The sequence below is a fragment of the Bombyx mori genome, chromosome 15, assembly GCF_030269925.1.
Source record: "Bombyx mori chromosome 15, ASM3026992v2".
Taxonomy (NCBI): domain Eukaryota; kingdom Metazoa; phylum Arthropoda; class Insecta; order Lepidoptera; family Bombycidae; genus Bombyx; species Bombyx mori.
In genome coordinates this window covers 108,821-127,455 of record NC_085121.1, presented here as the reverse complement: position 1 = coordinate 127,455, position 18,635 = coordinate 108,821, and the positions used below count along the sequence as shown (strand labels likewise).

General features: G+C 42.5%; 1 protein-coding gene and 1 long non-coding RNA gene across 8 annotated transcripts in view; one reads left to right on the top strand and one right to left on the bottom strand.

Annotated features, from left to right (window-relative positions):
- FaR (FMRFamide receptor) overlaps window positions 1–18,635 on the top strand; it is a 117,007-nt gene that overhangs the window by 33,358 nt on the left and 65,014 nt on the right. For 3 of the 6 annotated variants that reach the window (XM_062672314.1, XM_062672315.1, XM_062672313.1), the window contains exon 2: window positions 7,975–8,042. The exons of the other annotated variants lie outside the window; for them this stretch is intronic. The gene's annotated coding sequence lies outside the window, so the exon portion shown is untranslated. The remainder of the gene's footprint in view (window positions 1–7,974; window positions 8,043–18,635) is intronic. 6 annotated transcript variants of the gene reach the window in all.
- LOC134200145 (uncharacterized) lies at window positions 800–11,090 on the bottom strand. Of its 2 annotated transcripts, XR_009974928.1 has the most exons (3): window positions 10,283–11,090; window positions 3,659–9,467; window positions 800–3,413 (listed from the first exon to the last, which is right to left on the bottom strand). It is a non-coding gene; the product is annotated as an uncharacterized LOC134200145 (long non-coding RNA). The 2 variants fall into 2 exon arrangements; XR_009974927.1 differs by having other exon boundaries at window positions 800–9,467.

Below are 18,635 nucleotides of genomic sequence, written 5' to 3'. Positions count from 1 at the left end.
CTAGCTCAGAACTACAACAGAGTGAAGTACTAATGTGGGGCGGAGCCGGAGCCCCAGTGCTGGTTGTATTTCTTCAAACGTGATACATTTCCTCACCTTTTACCGTATTAAGATTCGTTACGAGCCGAGTGAAAATCGTGCGGCACGCTCAATTGAGCACAAGCCCGAGCGCGCAAAAGCTGAAACCTTCTTAGACGTCGCTAAAAAGTGTTCGATTTTATCCATTTATCCGATCTGCGGTTTTAGAGGAGGAGGAGGGAGAGAGTCGTGGTAAGAATTATTTGCGTATTATTCAAAGAGGGTACACGTGAGCAGGTTAGCTCTTAAAATGATATTAACTTCTGAACTACCTACCTACATAAATTGTATAGGTACACGATGTTTCGAAGCAGGCGCTAGCGGCGCGCAGCAGCGAGGTTATGTCCCCGGGCCCCGGGCGGCCGTCACACTAGACGCGCCTTCTTCGTTCAACTTGATAACTTACTGATAGGACAATATTCTCGCTATATTCACTGTGTACGAGTATACTACAAGATGACACACGAGACCGGCACACCGCAGCCACTGTGCCCTGTGCCCTGTGCGCTGTGCCCTGTGCGCTGTGCTGTCGGACACAACGCAAATACCCTTCGTTCGTGTCACTCAGTTTTATTATAATATAATCCATTCACCAAATTTTATTAGACTTTCTACTAGATTTTAGGATTAATGATAAATATTGCCTGTCCTGCTCTAACGCGTTGTAACTTGTCAAGTGCGAATGAGAGCGGTAGAGCATAATTTTACTATCTTATTTAGTAAAGTACTTTAGTTTATTACTTCAAGGTTCGAGTGGAGAGACGTTAAGTTAATTAAAATGTGAAATGAGAAGTAAATGTACAGACTTGTTATGATCTATATAACTATGAATACAATACGTATAATTTGAAAATTGTTTCATATCTTTCTGGTTTAAGGCAATCGTCCAGGCAGGCGTCTGGACATCTTGTTCAAGCTCTTCTCGACGTGTTCCCTCTGCGTTCAGAAGCTACAAAAGAAAATCTTTATAAGTAATTCGTTCGATCCTTCACATTGCTCAGGGACTATGTAGATAGAATATGGAGATTATGAAATTTAAAAGCCCGGCATAAATTATAAACCAATGTACCTACGTTGTGTGTATTGTAGATTGAACGAAATAATGTTAGAATACATTCAACCTTATGGCACACAGGATACTAACTACGTCCCTGATATATTTAGTGTTTAAGGGTTGACAAACTAACTCAGACTAAAACTTAAGAATTAAAAAGTGTTCAATAAAAGTTCGTCGGGGTTAGTCGCGACACTTGCTCCACAAAAGCCATGTTTCAGCTGCAATAAATAACATTAAAACTCAAACGAGTTTTGGCACCAGCTCGAAGAAAATGTTCTAATAAACCGCGCGAGGGGATAACCTCACAGAGCCCCCAGTTCTATATGCATGCAATTGTTCATTGTCTCAATAATTTCTTGTAATATGCGGTTTCATTTGTTTCATAAATGCTAGGCTCAGAGCTAATCATCTCAAAAAAATTGTGCGTACATGCATTACTACGATTTGTAAGCTTATGTAACTTTGTGGAGAGTAGTCAAGGATAGGCAATCACTTGGCTGTGCCTCTGGCATTGCTGATGTCCATGAGCGACGGTATCCATTGATCAACAGGTCGGCCGTATGCTACTCTGCCCACATATGCAGTTAAAAAAAATTAAAATGTCCTGCTGAGATGGCGGCAACAGAGTCAATTAAACGTGTCAAACTGAAATTAACATTCATCTAAGTAGTTAAAATGAACCGATAAACTAATATATTAATCAGTGCCCTTTGTGTTGTGTCAACACGCGGTTTTAGCGCTCACCTAATTATCGTACCGGGCTCTTTACCTGGAATCTATTCTTAACGAATAATCTCTAATGTCACATATTTGAAGAAACAAAAACAGATAGAAAAGTATGTAGGTAGCACTGTCATGCTGATTTTTGCTGCGAACTAATAATATAAAAACCCAAGTAGTACTACTAGTAGGTAGTACTACTAGGATCGTTACTACGTCATCAGCCTAGGAATTCTAGAAACTGTTACTCTGTACGCGTTTACGTGGAGGCGTCGCGTCGATTGTGCGACTGCGAGCCCCCGCCCCCCGCGCCGCCCCGCACCGCACCGCGCTCGCTGACAGCTGATGTTGACAAATTGAAGGGCGGCCGAGTTCTTTATCAGATTTGCGAGTAGTCGACGAGACGATTGTGCTTCATTCACCAAAACATAAATTACGAATAAAATTCAATTTAGCCACCAACTCTCCGGAGTAATGTGCTTCCTAACTTAGATCATGGGTCTTACACTCCGATTTTATCTGCAAAAACTTGGGGACTCTCTAATTTTAGTGGTTATACTCGTTCCTAAAAAAAAATACTGTGTGGATTTCTTGAAAAGAGAGGAAAGTCTGGTCTGCTCAACGAGGACCGGATGTATAGCGTGACGACAGCAGGCGGCCGCGATGGACACTGCGTCTTCTGAAATTATTTATTTACTTATTTATTACACTCCATGTAAAAGTTGGTGGTAGGACCTCTTGTGAGTCCACGCGGGTGGGTACCACCACCCTGCCTATTTTTGTCGTGAAGCAATGCGTTTCGGTTTGAAGGGTGGGGCAGCCGTTGTAACTATACTTGAGACCTTAGAACTTATATCTCGAGGTGGGTGGTGCATTTAAGATGTGGATGTCTATGGGCTCCAGTAACCACTTAACACCAGGTGGGCTGTGAGCTCGTCCACTCATCTAAGCAATAAAAAAAAATGTCCCGTAATCACCGTACTTCGGTATCTTTAAATAGATTCTTACTTAATTTTGTTGGGCAGAAAATTATATGCAACCCGCGATCTTTTGTGCCTTTCAGAATTAACGAGATTAATATAATAAATTTTGAGCTTGGAATGCACTAATGATGCCGCTGAGCTAAGAATGCAAATCCTTCGTTTGAGTTTTAAAGAAAATGAGAAAACTCGTGTGATCTCATCTGTGTAAGTTGATTTCGTCCACTGAACCATCAGAGGCAAGCCGCCTCGCTTTCAAAGAAAATATCACAACCAGCAGAAAACAATTCTCATTCGTGTTTAACACAAATTAAATTCTCAACATCCGCAAAGTACGTGATTTCGTTAGAGAAAACATGCTTCAAGAGGAAATCACTCTTAGAAGTTTCGAAAACAGAAAACATTGTTTCAATGTTTCTCACTAATCATTTTTTTGAAGATTGAAGGTGCTTGTCGTATTTAAGAAGGGCTTTAAACTGTTTGCACCGGGATTGGATTGTATCGTATCGCGTCGTACCTGCGGTCTCTAATTGTCTGAAGCAGTCGGGGGCCTCACGTCCGCGGCGCCGACTCATCACCTGGGTTATGGTTACATTGTTATTTCAACACAAATGCTTTGAATAGCTTTTTGTCAACCAAAGCGAGAAGTAAACGAATTTAAAATTACAAAATATGCATTGATTACGTATATACATACCTATATAGATAATGAGCACTAATTGCCTCATTACTAAGCACAGCACGGCACAGTACAGCAGTAAAAAAATAAAAACTCCCACTTTACGTAGATACTTTAAATATACTTTAACTTGACGTTACGTACATACTACATCTTTAACGACGTTGATATGCAGACGAGTTCAAATCTCATTTGACATTAAGAGCCCCTCGCCCTCGGAACCGGTCGGCACGGAGAAGTTTATTTTGTAGTAACGCTTTGCCGACACAGAATGTGCTCCGCGGTGAACACGAGCAGGTGGTCGCACCGGCTACGCGGCTGAGCGGAACTCTCTCCAGAAAACTGAACACTTTCCTGTACATGTTCAGTATCGAACTGAAACCGAAATTTCAAATTTATTCATAATTTTCATTATTACAACAATATCTCATCGGAGATTAGCCAAGTGATATCGTTTTGCCCCATAACTCAGAGCGAGTGTAATAGTCATCGTGATATCGCAAGTCCATGACGACAACATAAAGTGTTTATTGGTGCACCGCCGGCGCTCGTCTGTGTTCCATCAGCCCCTCGTGTGATATCGGCACTTTATGATGAGGCCGGCCGGAGCAGCCACGTGCGGTACTCAATAAACACACGGTATAACTTATTGTATGTGTTATTTGTTCATGATGGTTAGCCGTTTGGCTGTAGACGAAGAGGCTGCAATGTGTTTGTCACCGCCAAGCTGTTGACATACTTCGATTATTTTGAGACTTTATGAATATTGCAATGTTGTTCAGTTTGGTGGCATTTCGATGGGAAATATGAACCTTAACAGTGGTTTTTTCAAGGCGTGTAGAGCTTTCAGCCGTGTAGATCGACACACGAACAGTACCGACGCCTGCAGGTGGAAACTCTGACCGCGCCTCATCAGTGTTCTTTTGAAACACCTCTCTTATCGATATACTTCCTCACCCTCTGCTGTGAGTGATAGTTTGAAAATAGAAATGTCTACTTAACTAAGCTTACTCGCTTGAGCATTTCTCGTTCAGCAGTCCCAAGCAACTTCCATTATCTCGTATGATCTGGGTGTTGTAAATACACATATATAGGTACAGACTCGTATGAGAAAACTACGACCAGGAATAGAACCGCTTCAGCGGTGCAACAACTAGACCCACGAAACGATCAGATAGATACTATTCTAAGACAAAGTAATAAAAGTTTCAAGTATTTCTACAAAGTTCAAGAGCGTTGGTCGTCAGCCAATGTCACCGTTTATAATTACACTCTGGCACGACTCGCGGCGACGCTCCGTGCAGCTCTGGACTACTATTTGTTTCTAACGCTGTCTGGAAGCACCCTCACCGAGCACTGAGCTCAGCTTCTCACGGGTCCCTAATACCTGGCGCGGCTCCCATTGCCACTCAATACTGCAACTAGTTGGAAAGCGCTGCTCGTGCCGTGCCCGCCGCTACGACATTACCACGAGGGAACTACTTCAATATGTACTAAAATCGTCCAATCAACTAGATCTAGATTAGGTTGGCCACTTTATGTCTTTCATTCCGAGTTATGTGGCTCTGTCTGAGAACACAATTAGTTCGGTTTTATGGAGTGAATTCTTCTCAGCGGCCGCTCTTGTTTACGTCAAACTAAATCTCATCATTTGTGTTTAGTTCTTGTTTTCGCACAGGTGAGCAGCGGTATCACGGCACACTCGATTTTAAATGGTCATCGGAGTGTACAGGCGGCACACCGTGAGCGCTGGACCAGCATGACGTGTTATACCGCATGCGACTAGGACGCGGCAGAACGTGAGTTCTACTGTCTGATCAGTTCGTTGATTTACAGAACAATAGTGGCCTGCCTATGTTCGCTTGCGTGGCTTCCTTAACTTCATAATTTTTCATACATAAGAGCGCCTGCCATCATCTCGGGCACGCTGCGTCACGACCCCTAAAGTAACTGAAACTTTTTAACTTTTAAAACTGATTTAAAAAACGGGAGGTTCTTAATTTGGTTGTGGTTTTTATTTTTTTGTTACTACTTTATTTATAAACCAATTTGGAAAGTCATTATGGAGATTTCATGACATTAATTAAGAAGTTTGGCATTTAAATCAAAATATACAAAAACAACGAAAACTAAGCTCTTTCGACTCGTCCGGGTCCGAAGCTGCTAGTTTGTGCTTGTGTTGTGTGTGTGTTTTACTATTGAAATCGGTTTTCAATATTTTCAATAAACTTATATTTCAATTCAGCTTTCACCAAACTTAGCCGGTCTTTGATGAACTTCGTATAAACTTTCGGTAATGAAAAATAGCTTTCACTAAAGAAAACTTTAACCTTTTAAATTCTAAAATAGATTAGTGCACAGAGAAAGAAGCAATTACTGATTACCTACTTATTTATTAATTATTCTTTAGTCTCCTCTCTCTCGGGATAAAAAACAATTCGACTCACCTTTTATTATAAAGTGACAGCATTCTTTCAGCCATAAAATATCCGGGCGCGTCACAACGTAAGCCTCGTTCTTACAGTGACAAGTGGACATCTCGGCCGCTGCCGCCATCCACCGACACCGGACATCCGGTCCACAGATATTAGTATCTTATTCAATCCGGTGAAATGCAGCGACACTCTGAACTGGATCTCACTTTCCAGTTGACATTGTAGGCGTTTGTGTTGGCTTGAAGACGTCTCAAATTGAATTCTTTGTGAATATTTTCTAAATTGTGTCAATGTTTATATCTGTCGAGACTTTGATAGCACATTTTATTTTTTAATTTGAACAGTTTACTTAAACGTTTTATTATTTAATGTAGCCCTTACTGTCGCTAGCCTCGAGGGTCTGTTCTGGAGTCACCCCGACTGGCGGGCGAGCCCACGGGGCTTGACCTGAGAAGATTTGCTAACACCTACTCTAGTGATAGCCGTGCTTCGCTGAATCTAGCACCAGATCGGTGGCGCCCACTGAGAACTTCCGACGAGAAACTCAGTGGGCTGTGTCTGTAACTTAATTTGCACGTCGTACTCTTGAGACAACATAGTTGCGTTTTTTATTAGTGTAGATGAGTAACTAAGCTTGCAGTCCAGCTGACGCTGAGAGGTCATCTAAACTTGCAATTCTTTGATCATGAGATCGGCAAAGTCGTAATTATATTGAAATTTCTCACATTGCTAGTTAACAGCATGCTACATTCAATAGCACGGCTACATTCCGTAGATACCAACTATGCTCAAGATTAACTCACTTTTCCGTTTCCAATCGTTAAGTGAATAGTTATAGATGAATTATATCGTGGAAACCTTTTATGTAGTTGAGAGGGCCGAAGGTCGGTCGGTCCCTAATGTAGTTCCACTGAATGCCGACCTTAAGACTTCATTGGTTTCGAGAGCTGATTGTGCTCGTTTCCAATATTGTTTAATTTATATTATAACTGGGCGCTACCCGCGGCTTCGCCTGCGTGCTCAGCGAAAAGTGTTCTCGTATTTTTTCTAAAGTTAATAAAAAAACACAGTTTCCTGCAGGAATTAATTTTTTTTTTCAGGGTAAACGTTGACAATATCATTCTTGAGTCATATAATAAATATAATTTTGGAGGTATACGACAAAGAGAAGATCTTCCACCGAGCGTGAGATATTGCTCGGTAGACCGACGGTCCGAATGTTGTTGTTCGGAACTTGTATATATGCGAGCTTATCTTGAAGATGTCGTTAGCGAGATTCAGGCATCTGTCAAATATCTTGCATTGTATGATGGCTGCCCGCCACATATTATAAACGGGTCAGTCCATTGATTCGTTTCGAGGTGAAAGATGGACATTATATATTTATTATATATATTATTATATGTTGATATTAGTATAGTATGGATTAATATTGATTGAGTTTAATAATCTCACAAATGCTCAAGAACTATAAATAATTTTGGATAAAAGCTTTCTGGTACACGCTGTTGTTACGCCGGTAACAGTAACGCCATCTATCGCCGCATAGTCGAATAGCCGAAACGAATATCAAAGGAACTAGTAACGCCGAGAAAGCTCGAGATGTACCGATGTACACCATCTATCGTCAGAGAGCAGAAACACACTTTGAAACTACTCGACTAGCCCAGAATGTTCTCGATCCATCTAGGGATGTCGTATCTACTAAAAAAGTGTTACAGAGGTGGCACGAGTCGGTTAGAAATCGGAACTGCTCGAAGCGAAACAGCGAACGGATCACCGTAGCACTATTAATGTAGTTAATTAATGTTAACCTTAATATTTTAACTCCCGTGGTCCGTAAAAGTACGGGGGAGTGTCGGTTGCGGAGAGCGGTTGGTTTATGGCCGTATTTGATCTTTGAGCTTTTGTAACAAACTTTCGTATCAAAACTTTCATTTCAAAGGGGCTGCACGCTTTTTACCACCCCAAGTAAAAATATCTAACATCCGCTTTATTCGATTAACTGTGTCATTATAATTACAGTACATCCGACCAGAGGCGCGGCCGGCTCTAGCCGCGCTACGGCTACCGACTACACCGTGACCTGGCAAGTATGTACTCGCCGGTCTACATATTTTGGTTTAAAATATCAAATCCATCGAACTAACAGGAGTTTACATTGATATAAGTTGCGGACCACGCGTAGGTACACTATAAACACACGCGTGGATACGGAGAAGTAAATGTATTTGCAAATGCTCACCACCGTCACCTCTTATTTCTTATGAGGATAGACAAACAAGCCCATGGGCACTCATAGTAGCAGCCACCTTGAAGCATGAAGTTACATAGCAAAAGAACAATCTATTAGTTCCCATCTATCGATCGACATATTATTATCTCTCCAAGAATTCATTGTGCGTTCTACGACTTTCCATCAGGTGGGCCGTATGTTCGTACCCAATGAAGAAAAAAAAGCAAGGCCCTATTTGTTATGTCTCCAATATTGCATTATTCAACAGTGTACAATTGTGGTTTTCGAATTATCAAGCAAATACAATTTTCGAAGTTCTCAGTCACATTGTATTCATTGAAATGTATTCAGAGGGATGAGAATTATTTTTGTTATCAAGTTTCTAACATTCCAAATATTTATTTATTCTGTGAATAAACGATTTTCTTGAACTTAGGCGACGGTCGATCGAATGAATTGATTAGTTTTATTAGCGTTAGTATTCGTCCAGGTCTCGCGTCTCTCGTCAGGTCTACTTTATAACGTGTTTATGTAATAACTTGATCGTGAAACACGAATGAAACAATCGTAAATGGAAACGAGGTGGATTTATGTGCTTAGCCTCATCCGAAAATGTACATTATTTTTATGGATGACGTAAGAAATGTGTGTAATTAGCGCGTCAGAAGTTCGGTAGGTCTCGCGAGCCGGGTGCGGGCTGAACGAGCTTTTTGAACTGGACCACTGATTTAACATCTAGTTGAATCGTACGTATTGAGTTACTAACTAATGAAGAAGAGTTTGAAGCTAACATCATTTGAGCTGTAAGCTATATTTATTAGTACAGAGGGGATGTAGAGCTTACTGTTCACGTGATGCTGGTATACAGTGCTTACTACCAACAGCGCTGTCCGCAGAGCGGCGTGGCATGCCGGAGTCATTTGAGTACAAAATACAATTGAGATTCAACTGTTTATATGAATTGATAGTCCAGAACAAATCCGATACTAAATGAATCAACTTTGATTGTATTTTTTCGAGCAAGTCATAAACTTTATTCGTGGATCGACGACCAAACCGCGTCGTAGAGTAGCGCCAGTAGCGGTAGCGCACGGTGTAGCCTCGCCTCCCTCGACTTGTCACTGCCGAGCCATGACGGATGACGGTCAGCAGCGGCAGGATCGGTCCTATCGTCGGCTCCCTCCGAGCGACGAGGTGCAGGCAGCTACTGAAACTGAGCACCTGCGTCGCCGTGACCAGTCGCAGTCGAGCATCGCAGCGACGACTTCCGGCAGCGGCAGGCCTGTACATATTTGTGCGATGAGGACACAGCGCTGCACCTCCTGCGCGAGGCAGCCCACTAGCATATGCTCTGACGTGTCCAAGTCGCCTACACAGTGTTGACGCCCTATCGTCGGCTCAGCTCTGATCCGGTGCTAGTTCTTCCGGAAGGAGCTGCGGTCGGTCAGCGCTTACGCCAGTGGGAAGGTGAAGATTCATCCAGTTCTTTCGCCTCAACGGTTCGAAGGCTAGCCGAAGAATGGGCCCGTCGCTTGAACCATAGTTCAGTACGGACCGATGAGATTTGACCCTTCGTACTCAGATAATACGAGTGTGAGGTTTTTAGGGAGAAGAAAGAAGAAGGAGGCGTGTGCGTTGGTTGTTTGTTTGCGTGTTGTCCTCCATAAACCTCATCGGAGCGGTCAATAAAACACTACGTATAATTACATGTTTAGTCACGTCAGCGACCGCGGTGGATCGCTGCACGTTGACCACTGACTGACTAACGTATGTTGCTCATTACTATAAATGCATAGTAAGCAGCTAAGCAGGGCGGGGTATCATTCCCCTACACCAGGATGGGCGCATCACGCCCCATGCACGAAGGTCAGCTCGTGGTTTTCGCTGAGCGCCACGTCTAGACTCTTGTGCTTATACTCTAATTTATTGAATAGTCGACAGCTGAGCTCATGAATCACGCAATCACAACTTAGAGTCATTGTGTGTGAGATCACAATAGACAGAGCGTAATATAATAAAGTTTTGATGGCCTCTCAGTGGCCGTTTGACTCCGACTTTGGGGTCTACACGCAATGAAACGTAAATCTGATTACTTACGACAATTACTGCAAGGTTTAGAATGTAAATACAATTATCAAGCACTGTATTGTACTCTGCTACGGGCACTCTAAGTCACAGCGTGCGGCTAAAATGAACTCACAACTCGTTGTTCCACGACATTCACTTTTAATGAGAGAACAACTGTCAGAGTTAAGAAATAATGCCTACGAACTATTTGCTTGTTTTCTCTAAGCTATTAGTTACCACAATGACTTTTCTAGTTTCTGTAAGCAACGAAGCAAGGGCTCTCTTAATTAAACAGCCAACTAGCAATGTCAATGTCATCCACAAGAAAGTCATTAGTGAAATCTATACGCTCATTCACCACACTTAATGAAAAATAGCTGAGCACAATATTAGGTGATGAAAAACGTAAGTTTTTGTAGTCGGTCCGCTCCGTATTTGCTAAGAACAATAGTGCAGCTAAATTTAATAAATAGTTGAATTGAACGTAATGTCTGTAAAAACGAACACCAAGTTTCTGTATTAATTTGCTTCTCTGCTGTTCTTTATTTCAAAGAGTGTTTCTATCTCCTCGTCGGTTTTCCAACGATCGACTCAACAACTTATGTTAATGTACTTCTACATCATCAAATTCTCTTCCACATTTTACGCGAATAATTAAGTCAGATAAAATCTTACCATTGCTGTTTTTTTAAAAAAAAGGATTAAAACGGTTTTTTAAACCATTCTGCGTTCAGTAAGGGAGGAGAGATGTTTCGTCCTTTTCACGCCGTCCGTTCTCTTCGTCGGCCCTCAAATTGAAATTCGAGTGGTCCGCTTAGATGTGCCTGTCGTTGTTGAACACTGCCAGCCTAACTCGCCGGGTAACGGTACACACGAATACAACATAGCATTATTTTTTAAATGTTTTTAAAAATAATTCTCGAGAGTTCCTGCTGAGACAGCGCACAAGCTTAATACAATACATACAGAGACCTCAAACTGTTAAACATTAAATGTTTAATCTAAGTCGAAGCTGTGAGTAGCCGCTGGCTAATGACTTGGGGAACTTTCTAGATGTTCTTCTTATTACAGCTTTTTGTTTGAACTGAAATTTCCCAATGAGATTTTCTTTTTATATTTCTACGGAGGATAATTTTTCCTCGTGAGAGTGAGAGGGACGACGACGGGGTGATAGTTTCCGAGATAGGAAGCAGTATAAGTACTTGTGAGTATTTGTCAACCACTTTTATTATTTGATTTCGTATTTTTCTTTCTATAATTGGATAATGCCTTTGTGATTCTAGTCCTCTTATAATGAATGAAAGCCTCAAGTCAAACAAGTTGCCAGACAACACATTGTTAGTTTTTTCTGTCTGAAAACATAAATTTTAAGCTTCTAAACATTTGTAATCATACCTGTGACCCGAGAGCACGTTTGCTGATGGTTGTGGTGGGAGCTACCACCGCCATCCTCCTTCTGACTGTTTCTGTGACAAAGTACGACGCGATGGGTCCTCCAGGTGTTGTCCTTGCACTACAGCCTCAAGTCTGGTGGTAGGACCTCTTGTGAGTCCGCGCGGGTGGGTACCACCACCCTGCCTATTTCTGCCGTGAAGCAGTAATGCGTTTCGGTTTGAAGGGTGGGGCAGCCGTTGTAACTTACTTGAGACCTTAGAACTTATATCTCAAGGTGGGTGGCGCATTTACGTTGTGGATGTCTATGGGCTCCAGTAACCACTTAACACCAGGTGGGCTGTGAGCTCGTCCACACATCTAAGAAATAAAAAAATAAAAAAGTCTAGGAGTAAACTCTTCACGCTGCGACGTATAGTACACAGGCATGGAACCTGAAAGCTTATTACCAATATTGCCTACGACACAGTTTTTCCGTGCTATTTCAGGCTAAAATGGACTCTATCTAAATCCGTTCGACAAAATTTTGTTTATGTCGGACAAGATTAGGGGTTTGTTCCCGGGATCTTACAGGGGGACAAACGTAACAAATCGGCTACAAACAACTCACATATTCGTCTGTCGGCCCTTTTATAATAATATAATGTTGTACAAACCCAGTACTACCAACATCAGCGAAATGATCTTGTAAGAAATGTTAATACTATGTTACATGAAACTGTTTTGTTTGTTTACATCACCAAGTCCGACATATACCTGATGATTAGCGATGGTCGAAGCCGCAGCATCACAAGCACGAAAGCGGAATCTGATCCACATTGCTATGAAAATAATGAATACATTTTTTATTCTATAAGATATCAAGCAGGCTTCTCCACAATAGTATCGAGATTCAACCCTAATATCTTGGAACTCGTCCACTCCTCTACGGCTATACAAGTGACTTGTGGCTACCCATCAGGCACAGAATTATCCGGGGCCAAGCTTTCGTGGTCACGGACGAAATTTTAAGAAATCGTATTGTTATCACTTGTCTATAGAGTAGTTTCTTGGCCTAAGCTCTACACAGTCTCTTATAAAGGGTATGATAATTGCTTGGTGAAAGACATCATTGGAGCTAAAAAAAATAGCACATTTGTATCAAGATATATCGTGACCTCTCTCGACCGTCGTAATCTTATACCTTTAAACGAGCAATTCTTGTATATTGATATATATATAATCTGAATCTCGGAAACGGCTCCAACGATTTTCATAAAATTTAGTATACAGGGGAATTCGGGGGCGATAAATCGACCTGCTACGATTTATTTTCAGAAAATGTTGTTTTATTCGTGTTTTCAATAATCAACTCTTCCCGACATCTATTGGCGAATAATAATAATATTTTTCTTAATTGAGGGCAACTAACCACTTTAAAGACACAACAAGATGGCATTATCAAAAAAATACTTCTAGTAATCATCTTCTAGTAATAATAATATTATGTCGTATTCTTTAAATAATGTCCTCGAGATCGGACCTCACCACGCTTGCCAAGTTGTAGATTATCACGCGTCCTGAAGCGGATAAAAACGCGAAACATGCGGAGTACGTATGCATAACTTCAGTTTAACAATAAATATGTATCTTTATTTCATTTTATTTTTATTGCTCGTGTAGGCAGACGAGCATACAATCCACCTGATGGTGAGGGGTTACTGTTGCTTATCGCTGACGTCCGTCAGCAATGCCAGAGGCAGAGCCAAGCTGCTGCCAATATCTTTTAAAAGTGTGCACACTCAATTCATTGATTATAAATTATAAGTAGCCACAATCGACACATTTCGACACATTTCATTGCACCTACCACTATTTACTCTGCACTAACTTTGGTTGACTGGTAGAGAATACCTTAGGCATTAAGCCCGCCAATGTAAATTTTACATGAAGTGTAATAACTAAAAAATAATATAAAATAAATAATAAAATGTGAAATCTTCAAATTTTAAAATTGTACGTCAGGGGCAGTGCTACAACGAAATCTTAAATTGAGGAAATGAAACTATTCTATATATTATCTGTAATAAGAGACTCACTCGACCCATTAACGTTACTGTAAACGTAACAATAATATCATGTGATGTTTTCACTTGTTTTGATAAAACTTCCATTTCTGTGTTTGTGGACGACCCAAAGGCGAGAACTTCGAAAATGCCCCTCAAAATATTACACTACTAACTACTACTGATCAAACTAGCATTATTGTTTATAATATTATTATTTTTCATTTAGCAATATCTGATTAATTTTATTGTAAACAAGCGACCCGCCCTAGCTTCGCTTCGGAAACATTAAATTATTGATAGGCGAAGCCCGCCTTGTTGCGCGCGGTACGACAATAACAGCGGGTGACGCCGCGGGACGAAGCTAGTCTAAAAAAAGGAGTCTAAGTTACTCCTTATATCATCAGCTACCTATTAGTGAAAGTCTCATCAAAATCGGTCCAGCCGTTCCAGAGATTAGCCGGAACAAACAGACAGACAGACAAAAATTGTAAAAAATGCTATTTTGGTGTATGTACCGTATATATTCATATGCATGTAGTAAAAAGCGGTTATTTCAATATTACAAACAGACACTCCAATTTTATTTATAAGTATAGATTCTATTTTAATTATGATCCTTAAGTAATATTTATCGGCCCCGTTCCGCGGGTTATTAATGAGACTGTCATTAGTTTCGCTTTTAGAAAATTAAAGCCTTGTATTTAAATTTTAATAACCTATTCAAGATTTTAATTAATCTTTATTAAAAGATCAGACGCTGATAAGCCAGTCAATGGTCAGTGTCAATATCAATGCGTCTCGAATTTGATTGAATTTTATTAATATAAAAGGTAGGGTTCACATGAGTATAGTCAGCACGGGAGTGAGATAATTTATTAGCGAAGTAACATTCCGCTGGTGTCCAGGGGGCTAGTACGCTAGAAGTAACCAGTTCCCCTTCCCTGATGAACCACTCATTCTGTTATCGCACGCCACTACACTATAACGAAAGTGTAAAGTGTCGTTTTTGTGTTCGTCGTGCTAGGTCGGGTCGCCAGTCCGGCGCGACATCTGATGCGTTTGCATAATGTAAATATGTGTATGAGCAGTTCAAGTAAATTGCAAGCTTCAATCTATGGGGGTTCGAATATATGGGGTCGGCTACGAAGTGCACGTCATGGGAATATACTATGTACAATATGTAACATATTCATTTAGATTAAGCACTATTTGAATGAACCATATTAAATCTAGGGTTTATTTCAATTTCAATTTAGGGCGTTTTGAAATTTTCCTACTTCGATTGACAATGACAATAAATGAGGTCGAGAGCCGGTGAACTTGTGGTTTGTCTTATCAGAATAGCGGACAGGTTATACAGTCAAATATATTAGTTTACATACAAAATGTTCCAAACGTACAAAGTGGTATATGCAATAATGACAGAACTAAGGAATAGGAGTTAGGGACACTAGAAAATTACAAGAGTTGTTCTTAACGTATTAATTAAAAGTTAAGTGACGGGCCGACCCGTGGCAGCTCGCGTGTCCGGGACCTCCGGGAGCGCGGGCGGACACGTCCGGGTCCGGCCTGGGGCTCGCACCATGGTTCGGTCTATTCTTGCAACAAGCGTCATGGGGTCCAGTGTCGACACATGCCTGAACGAAGGCGACGACTTTCTTGTTAAGGCCCTTGTCTCCGTCTCCGGTATAATATCTGTAGATAGAACTTAATCATCCCCTCTACTTATAACCTGCAATCTTTAGGTTTACTTCAGTTAGTGTTCGATATTGTTTTTTTCTTAAAAGCTTTATTTGATAAAGCTAATAACGCGATGTATGCTAATCAAACGTAGAGATCAGCAATCTGTACTCCGTCGTCTACTGCCTCTAGGCACCAGTGTACATCTCACCCTGGGCGTTACAGGCACTCGTTGCAGACTCTCATCAGGGAGGGGCCCGCTCCGAGCCGCGACCCCCCCCCCCTCCCGACTCCTGCGGACGGCCATGTGCTTGCGTCGCAATACTCTACTCACGTGACTTATCATTTAAAGTATGTTTTAAATCATTGTAACTGCCAGTACGCTGTTCATACCGCGACCTTCATCTCGCGTTGGTCTAGTTCGTATATGTATATTTTTATATCATTTATAAATTAGCCAGATGCTTCACGTCTGTGAAGCTGTTTGCGTTAACCAATTACTTTTGCCTGGTATCTAGACAGTTAAGATAGTGCAGCTACCGGCGCCGGGGCTCCCGGCCGGAGAGCGCGGGCCTGCGGCGCCGGCTGGTGAGCCCGACACGACACCAACTGTCGTTGAATATCGAATGTTGTTGACGAAAGAATTTAATTTTTACATTACGTAATCAGCGCTCATCCACCCGGGGCGGAGCGGGCGCTCTCTGGTAGGTGGAACGTACGTACAATATGTATTTTCTATTTTCTACTCATGTATATCGGTTTATCGTCGGGAATGAGATTGGGCGAAGTTAATACTTATTGAGGTTCGCGAGGGTCGAGAGAGTACCTCGTAGCTTTATTGTGGAGTCCGCCGCCCTCCTTCGCAGCCTAAACGACCTTAACAGTGAACAAGAGAGCACAGAACAAGTCTTATACATACGTACTTCCAATGTTATTGGCGCTCCCGCACAGTCGAGTCCTTCAATTGTCATCCAGTGTACGAATATAATATTGCCAACAACTTGTCTTTTTTGATTTTTTATTTTACCTATGCTGATAGCCTTGAGAGGCTATTTCAGCTTCACCCTAACGTGTGTAGGTGAGCTCACGGGGCTCAAACCAGAGTGTTGCTAACACTGACCCTAGCAAGAGTAGTGCTTCGCAGAATCTATCACCGGATCGAAAACGCGACCCACTGAGAAGATCCGGCGAGAAACTCAGTGGGCTGTGTCTGAGGGTTAATTCGCTCGTCGAGCCCTTCGTCGCAAGCGACGGGTTCGACGAGGACGGTGACCGGTGCTTGTGGTGCCTAAAAGCACCGTTTATCGATCGGGAGGATCCGTAATGACGTGCTTTGGGCGACGTCGACTGTTTACCATTCGGTCTACAGGATCGGGTATGTAGTTCCTAGCGGCCACGACAAGAGGGTTCTCATGTCGTGCCGCCTTCTCGAAATGGCACAATGTTGTCGACTGTAGATACTTACTGACAGAGTCGAGCTCCAGGTCATCGTGGAGATCCACGTTCCTCAGGAACCCAGGAACCACGGTGCTCCGACGGCTATCCTGCAGAATCAGGATTGACAACAACTTGTCGGTGTTGGCACAACACAGCTTGTATGTATGTAAACAAATAAACTTACTGTTGCAAGTACAATATTAACCATTCAAAAAATTAATGCAAGCATCGAAGTCATTGAAATCATATTATTATATTTTGAAATGAACAGGCGTGCTTAAAAGGTTTCATAAACGTGAATTGGTGTACCTAGAAGGCTTTTTAAGATTTTAATTAAGATGAAACTTCAATTTTGAAGTAAAATTTCTTAGTATAGTGAAAATGAAGACAGCTATTTAGTTGAGAACCCAACGCGTCTATCTTACGACGTTCGAGGGACGAGGGACGGAGGGGGGGGGGGGTAGAGACGAATGATGTTTTTTTTTTTTTTTTTTATCATTGATACTTTACTGGTGGCCCGAAGGCCTTTCCAGTTTCACCAGGACAGGTGGGCGAGCAAAGGCTCAGCCAAGAGGGGCGGGATTAGCTAACAACTGCCCGAGCGCCTCCGAAGGAGACCTAACAACTCAAGAGCAATTGCTTCGCGAATTAATCTACTACCGGATCGGAATCGCGACCCGCTGAGAAGATCCGGCGAGAAACTCAGCGAGCTGATTCATGGGTTAGGTTGCACGGCGAACTCTTTGTCGAGTTCGACGAGTACGGCTACCGAGGTCCCTAAGCCCGCTCCCAGTGTTAGAGCTGAAGGCGTCTAATGCAAAGGTTATTGGATCTGATGGATCCGTAAGAACGTGTCTAGGGCGTCGACGGTGACTGGCTCCTGCGTGATCAGGATTCGGGGAGTAGTCAGCGGCGGCAACGATAAGGCGATTATCATGACGCATAGCCTTATCGAAGTACCGTTCCGACGCTGACTTCATGTATTTCTGAATAGATTCGAGGCCCAGGTCATCGTGTAGGTCAACGTTCCTCACGAACCACGGAGCTCCGACGGCTAACCTGCAAAAGCGGGATTGTAGAGATTGGAGGGTGTCTATGTGTGTGCGGGCCGCGTGAGCGAACACCACACTCGCGTAAGTCATGACGGGCCTTATGCAAGTTTTGTAAAGTGTCACCTTGTTCCGAAGGGACATTTTACTCCGCTTACAGATCATGGGGTAGAGTCTACCGAGAATAAACGCGGCACGGTCACGGACTGATTTTATATGCGGGCGGAATGTCATCGATGCATCCAGGGTAACGCCCAGGTACTTGACCTTCCTGGCCCAGGGTATGGATTGACTAAAGAGAGTAATCGGGGGTGTGAGATTCCTCCTCCTAATACGGGAGGAAATCCATGTGGAGCTTCCCCTCTGAAATAGCACCGCAGTACTTTTCGCTGGGTTGATGTCTATGCGCCATTTTCGGAACCACTGTCCTAGGGCTAGGGCTGCGCTCTGAAGCTTCTTCGCGATTAGGGACTTGTTTCTACTGGAATAGTAAACAGTCGTGTCGTCGGCGAATAAAGCTAAATGGGTCGGCGGCGACCGGGGAATATCGTTAACGAATAAGCTAAATAGGAGGGGTGAGAGGACAGAGCCTTGCGGGACTCCTGCTGTGAGAGGTCGTGGGGAGGAGCGGGTTCCCTCGACTCGATACCGAAAAGAGCGGTTCGACAAGAAGTCCCGTAAGATGAGCACGAGACTATCCGGCACGCCCATGTTGAATAGTTTGAAAATCAAACCGTTGTGCCAGACTTTGTCGAACGCTTTTGCGACGTCGAAGAA